This window comes from Lissotriton vulgaris, chromosome 7 (assembly GCF_964263255.1).
Source record: "Lissotriton vulgaris chromosome 7, aLisVul1.2, whole genome shotgun sequence".
Taxonomy (NCBI): Eukaryota; Metazoa; Chordata; class Amphibia; order Caudata; family Salamandridae; genus Lissotriton; species Lissotriton vulgaris.
The window spans coordinates 800,423,316-800,429,085 of NC_141695.1; the positions used below are offsets into that span (position 1 = coordinate 800,423,316).

The window sequence follows — 5,770 nt, forward strand, 5'->3', positions numbered from 1 at the left end:
AAGTTTATTAATGCAACAGTTTAAAAAAGACAGGCCAAATATATCAATCATGGCAGACTCCCACATAAGTAATTAAAATGAACGATTGAAATAGAATGCAATATGTACAGAGGTAGCAAAGAACAGAAAATATATACAAGAGAGAGAGAGAGTATGGTTGGGAACACCTCGCCGACTGATTCTGCAACATCCTTGCCAACTTTAACTAGCGGAAGTCCTTTTCAACAGCCCAGGAAGGAGTTCGGTTGGGACCCAAGTCCCAGCACCAATCCACAGCAATAAGTCTATTCTGTGGTGAACCTCCACCTGGCCCATGAAAACTTCCAGCTTTAATACCATTATTCAACATGGGACGAAACGTCTAGAAAACTCTGCCCCTTTCCGAGCTGGCTGGTACCAGTCTGCGTCAAGGCCAATAAAGGAGCTGGCCAAGCCTCTGTATTTTGACTCAGAGACAGAGTTGTACATTCCACAGATAATATCCAGTTCACTCTGGTCGGTAAAGAGCAAAAAATAAGTGAGGAGTGAAAAAAATGCCTTCCCCACTTTTGAAGCTATGTGCGAGCACAGAACATGGCATAAAATGAAGTCAGTTATGCAAGCACTGCCATGCACACAAATAAGCTTAAAGCAAAGTAAAGTCAGAGAGCAAGATTACATGAGGCCATGTCAAAGCCAATAGTAAGAACTCATAATATAATGTACTGTTTTACTCCGTGACGGCTCCCACTGGTACAGGCTGTCCTACATTAAGGCTAGGATAAAATAACACAACAAAGTCAGTTGTTTTATTGGTAGTAGACGGTCATCATGGGGTGCTCAACCACAAAAGTGGGTCTTTTACCACATTCCATATCATGACCATCGACTATTACCATCAACATATAACAAGAAAATGAACCTCCAATGAAAGAAATAACTACATACAGAAAACTGTATTTAAGCAATAACTAATATGAAAGCACAAGTATAATACAGTGGAAACATGAAAGCATGTAACATAACATAGACTTATAATGGTCCATCCCTTGATCAATGACTACTATAACATATTGGCCTAAAATCAGCTGTCTGGGGACAAAGCATAGATAAGAGATGAGGCACACACTGAATACAGGAAATAAAGATATTATAGTACATATCGCTAATGCTATACCACCTATAACAGTGCAAATTTTACCAAAATCTTGCAACCACCCAAACAACCAATGCCACCACCCCTTTTCTACATCCTGCTTGACATCTTTAGCGACCTTGTTTAAAGCATCAATGTGGGATTGAATTGACTTAGAATGATCTGAAAGAGTAAAACAACACATTCCCTAATAGTCTGAACATTCATGATTATGTTTCAGGAGTATATAATTAATAGCAGCTCTGTTCTGCAATATTGCTTTTCGTGCCCCCACCGCACGTCTAATAAAAATTCTGCTAAGGCAATCATTGTATGATTAATATTTTTCACTATAGCACATGCTAATTCACTAACAGCTCTAGAATTTTAAATAGCTAGTCCTGGAATACCTACTATTGAAGCAGCCAAACTAATATATTCAGATTTGGATAATAAATGCACTTCAGAATTACAATGTTCATCAAGCTGAACAGCTTCTCTCGTATTTCGAGTATGAGATGATGGGTCTAACGGGAACTTCATGAGACTTAACCTAGTAAAGGTACCCGGTCCACCTGTGATATTCGCTGGAATATATGTATAAGTCACATTCCCACATGAGAATAACCACCCAACAGGCAACTTGACATGCCTGAAATGGGGGGAACAATTTCACCTGCTCTGGGCTCACTGTTTCCTGTTCGCCGCACTACCAGGTCTCCAGCCAGCACTGCTTGCCCCCGCCGCCGCAGAACATCCGCGGCCGCCGATAGGGGCCGGGCAGGCCAAAACTACAATTCCCAGCGTCCCCTGCTTCGCGGGGACGCCGCCTGACCGCTGAGGCTTCCGCCCGGAGGTGTACTTCACACAGAACTTCCTCCGGTGGAGCGGGGGAATAATCTTACCTGCTATGGGTACACTGTTTCCTGTTCGCCGCACTACCAGGTCTCCAGCCAGCACTGCTTGCCCCCACCACCGCAGGACCATCCGCGGCCGCCGAGAGGGGCCGGGCAGGCCAAAACTACAATTCCCAGCATCCCCCGCTTTGTGGGGACGCCGCCTGACCGCTGAGGCTTCCGCTTGGAGGCGTACTACACACAGCACTTCCTCCAGTGGAGCGGGGGAACAATCTTACCTGCTCTGGGCTCACTGTTTCCTGTTCGCCGCACTACCAGGTCTCCAGCCAGCACTGCTTGCCCCCACCGCCGCAGACCGTCCGCGGCCGCCGAGAGGGGCCAGGCAGGCCAAAACTACAATTACCAGCGTCCCCTGCTTCGTGGGGACGCCGCCTGACCGCTGTGGCTTCCGCCCGGAGGCATACTTCACACAGCACTTCCTCCCACGTCGCGGGACGCGCACGGGCATCGCCGGGCTGGGCCCGGGCATTGGGCGGGCCATCTGTGGCCATCAGAGGCCAGAGGAGGCCGGGCCGGGCCACCCCCCTAAGCTACATCAATGGGTAAGCGTAAACACCTGGGAAATGAGGGACAAGGGGCTAAAGATGCTAAAGTTCCATATAAGGCGGGTACCATAATTTCTTACTTAACTTCAGCTGTTGGCGCTATTAATCAAAAAATTGCAAATGCTGAAAAAGAGGAGCGCCTTCCTTTTGACAGCGTTTCATTTCGGAACTGTGTTCCTGGCTATGTGATCGGATACAATCGTTTCTATCCTCGTGTGGATTAACACGAGAACTGAACTCTTATCGTGTGGAGCAACACGAGACTTTAGGTGCATTGTGCAGGGATTATCAATGGCATTGGGTGTGTAAGCAGTACACGTTAAACACCTGAGGAAACAATAGAACTGCATCCTATTGGATGAAGGATTTAACAGATTAAGCAGAGTTGTTTTTCACTATGATGCAGACACGCTAAAGGATATTATTGTTTCTTGATGTGCTCATATGTTTTCTTCTCTCTGCAACCTGTTCTTTTTGTTTCAGAATAGAAGAGAGATTTACTGGGGATTTACAGGGGATCAGTCCTAAGAACATCACACCTCATGTGTTGGTAGGTTGTGGCGCACATCATGATACATGTTTTACACTCAATATACCATGTCATTTAATGGTTGTTGTCTCTTTCTAGTGGTCTGATATCTCCTGAGGTCTCCTTATCTCTTCTTATGTACAAAGCACTGAATTTTCCTTTTCAGGTAGGACATATTCCAAAGTGTTTCTTGAGGTAAAGGAAGTGAATTTATTTAACACATACTCCTCCTGGTGGTCTGTGTATTGAGTGCATTTGTTATTGTTGTTATAGATCTCCCTCCCCGCTGTCCTCTTCCTTTCCCTCCCTCGCTTGACTATCCTGGTGCTCTGTATATACAAAATCAGACACCGGGGACGTCAGGAGGTGGAACCCATTTATCTTCAGCACAATTCCGAAGACACAAGAGGACTGAGCTTGACAGCATCACCCCTCATCAGACAGGCTAGTTTGAATTAAGTTGCACAGTGAGCACCGAACCCATATCTTCGCATACCATTCCCACCTAGGATTACAGAAGCAAAAAGAACCTGTCTGATGAGGGATGATACCCCGAAACCAGTCCCAGGATCCTTGTTTCTGGTCCAGAAAGTACCTGGCTTTACTGTTCATGCTGGACTGATGAGGGATGATAGCCCAAAACCGGTCCCAGGATCCTTGTTTCTGGTCCAGGAAGGACCTGGCCTGGCAGTTCATGCTGGACTGTACCCATGGGGAGCAGGGTCAAGACTGATTTGCATATGGCTGGGTCCAAACTGGAACGGCATGGTGAGCAAAAAAACAATGGATTGAGGTCCAGATCTCTGTTCTGGGTGCGAATGTTTAACAGTATTCAATATTCCATCCATCAATTGTTCTTTTTATATTTGGGTATTAAACAGGTAATAATGAGGTCCAACTAATACCTACACCGAGTTATCAAGTTTAAAAATGACAAAACAATGAAGTAATACTATTGCGAAATGTGCCGCATTATGCGATATAATTTGCCTTTTCTTGCAGCATAATTTAATCAAGTTTGCCTTATAATTTGACCCTCTCCTGCCACATAATTCCAGTGGCCCTGACTATTGGCCTCACACCTGTATTTAGCCATTGATGGAGTTTACAACCCACTTTGGGATGCATGGCCAAGCAACCTGACTCTAGGAAGACCCCATCCCAGGCATGTAGGGGGTTGCTACCAGCCTAACACTCTCCATGGGGCGACCCTTCATCAGAAGGACTTGGGACCCTTGAGTGACACAGAGGAGTTAGTTTTGTGTATGCCACATTTCCCACATCTTCTGCTGGGCCGGGCATTGGCGCTGAGGTCCTCCCTTTTAACTAGTTTAGTTTGTTTTCTTCCTCTAAGTAACATGTGGGTCAGCAGGTCTGATCTGAGTTCATAGTCTGATGCAGAAGCATGGGGAGCAAGTCCAATTCCCTAGTTTGCATAAGGGGCTGAGAGAGGACCCTTTTTTTGCACATATGGGTCACGGCAACACACACTTTCCCAGATAGTAGACCAAAAAGGAATGGGGCCAGCATGGCAATCAATGTCCACGGGCAGGCAAGAGGCATTCTCAGACACAGACGTGGGTGTCCAAGGTGGTGCATGAGTATAGCTGTAGGACACCGCAGACAGTCATGGACAGCACACAGCCCAGTACCCCAGGTTTTTCAGGCCCAGGGTACCCATCCGCCCCATCAAGTTGGTGAAGGCCAGGTGAGCTGGCGGTTTCCTCTGCATTGGAACTGGGCGGGGCCCTGTGATGGTCGATCAGGTACTTGACTTTGAGAGAACAAAGGACCCGAGCCCACTGTGACAGCCTCAGCTGCACTCTAGAAGAGATGGTAATTGATATTCAAGCGACTCTCAGACGGGTAGGACTGGGGGAAAGCCTGGGGCCACATGGTGTGTTCAAAGTGTTAGTGATCAATGTGTCATGCAGTTCACATGTATTCCTGCAGCTAGCTGCGTTCTTTATTGATATGTGAGCCAAGTGATCCAATGCCAAGCCCACTGTGACAGCCTCAGCTGCACTCTAGAAGAGATGGTAATTGATATTCAAGCGACTCTCAGACGGGTAGGACTGGGGGAAAGCCTGGGGCCACATGGTGTGTTCAAAGTGTTAGTGATCAATGTGTCATGCAGTTCACATGTATTCCTGCAGCTAGCTGCGTTCTTTATTGATATGTGAGCCAAGTGATCCAATGCCAAGCCCACTGTGACAGCCTCAGCTGCACTCTAGAAGAGATGGTAATTGATATTCAAGCGACTCTCAGACGGGTAGGACTGGGGGAAAGCCTGGGGCCACATGGTGTGTTCAAAGTGTTAGTGATCAATGTGTCACGCAGTTCACATGTATTCCTGCAGCTAGCTGCGTTCTTTATTGATGTGTGAGCCAAGTGATCCAACGCCAAGAGTTAAAGGCAATGTTTGGGATGTTTGCCCACCTGTGGGTTCAGAAGAGGCAAAACGAAGTCAGCGCCGGCCATCCACTGCCTAGACGGTAAGACAGCCCAGTACTCCAACACGCTTCCCCTCTGAAAGTCAGCCTCCAAAATGTCAAGATCTTTTCCAGGCAATAAAGCCCGACCCTGCCGCTATGGCAGGGAGAAAAGCAAGAAGCTCCGAAGGCAGGAAAGGCAGGCTGCTCCAGCACTCACCCTCCTGGGCTGC

The 5,770-nt window shown here is 47.1% G+C and overlaps 3 pseudogenes; all 3 read right to left on the minus strand.

The window, feature by feature from the left end:
* Positions 1 to 4,957: 4,957 nt before the first annotated feature.
* LOC147702440 (5.8S ribosomal RNA) lies at positions 4,958 to 5,110 on the minus strand (annotated as a pseudogene).
* Positions 5,111 to 5,160: 50 nt separating this feature from the next.
* On the minus strand, positions 5,161 to 5,313 carry LOC147702441 (5.8S ribosomal RNA; annotated as a pseudogene).
* Positions 5,314 to 5,363: 50 nt separating this feature from the next.
* On the minus strand, positions 5,364 to 5,516 carry LOC147702442 (5.8S ribosomal RNA; annotated as a pseudogene).
* Positions 5,517 to 5,770: the final 254 nt, after the last annotated feature.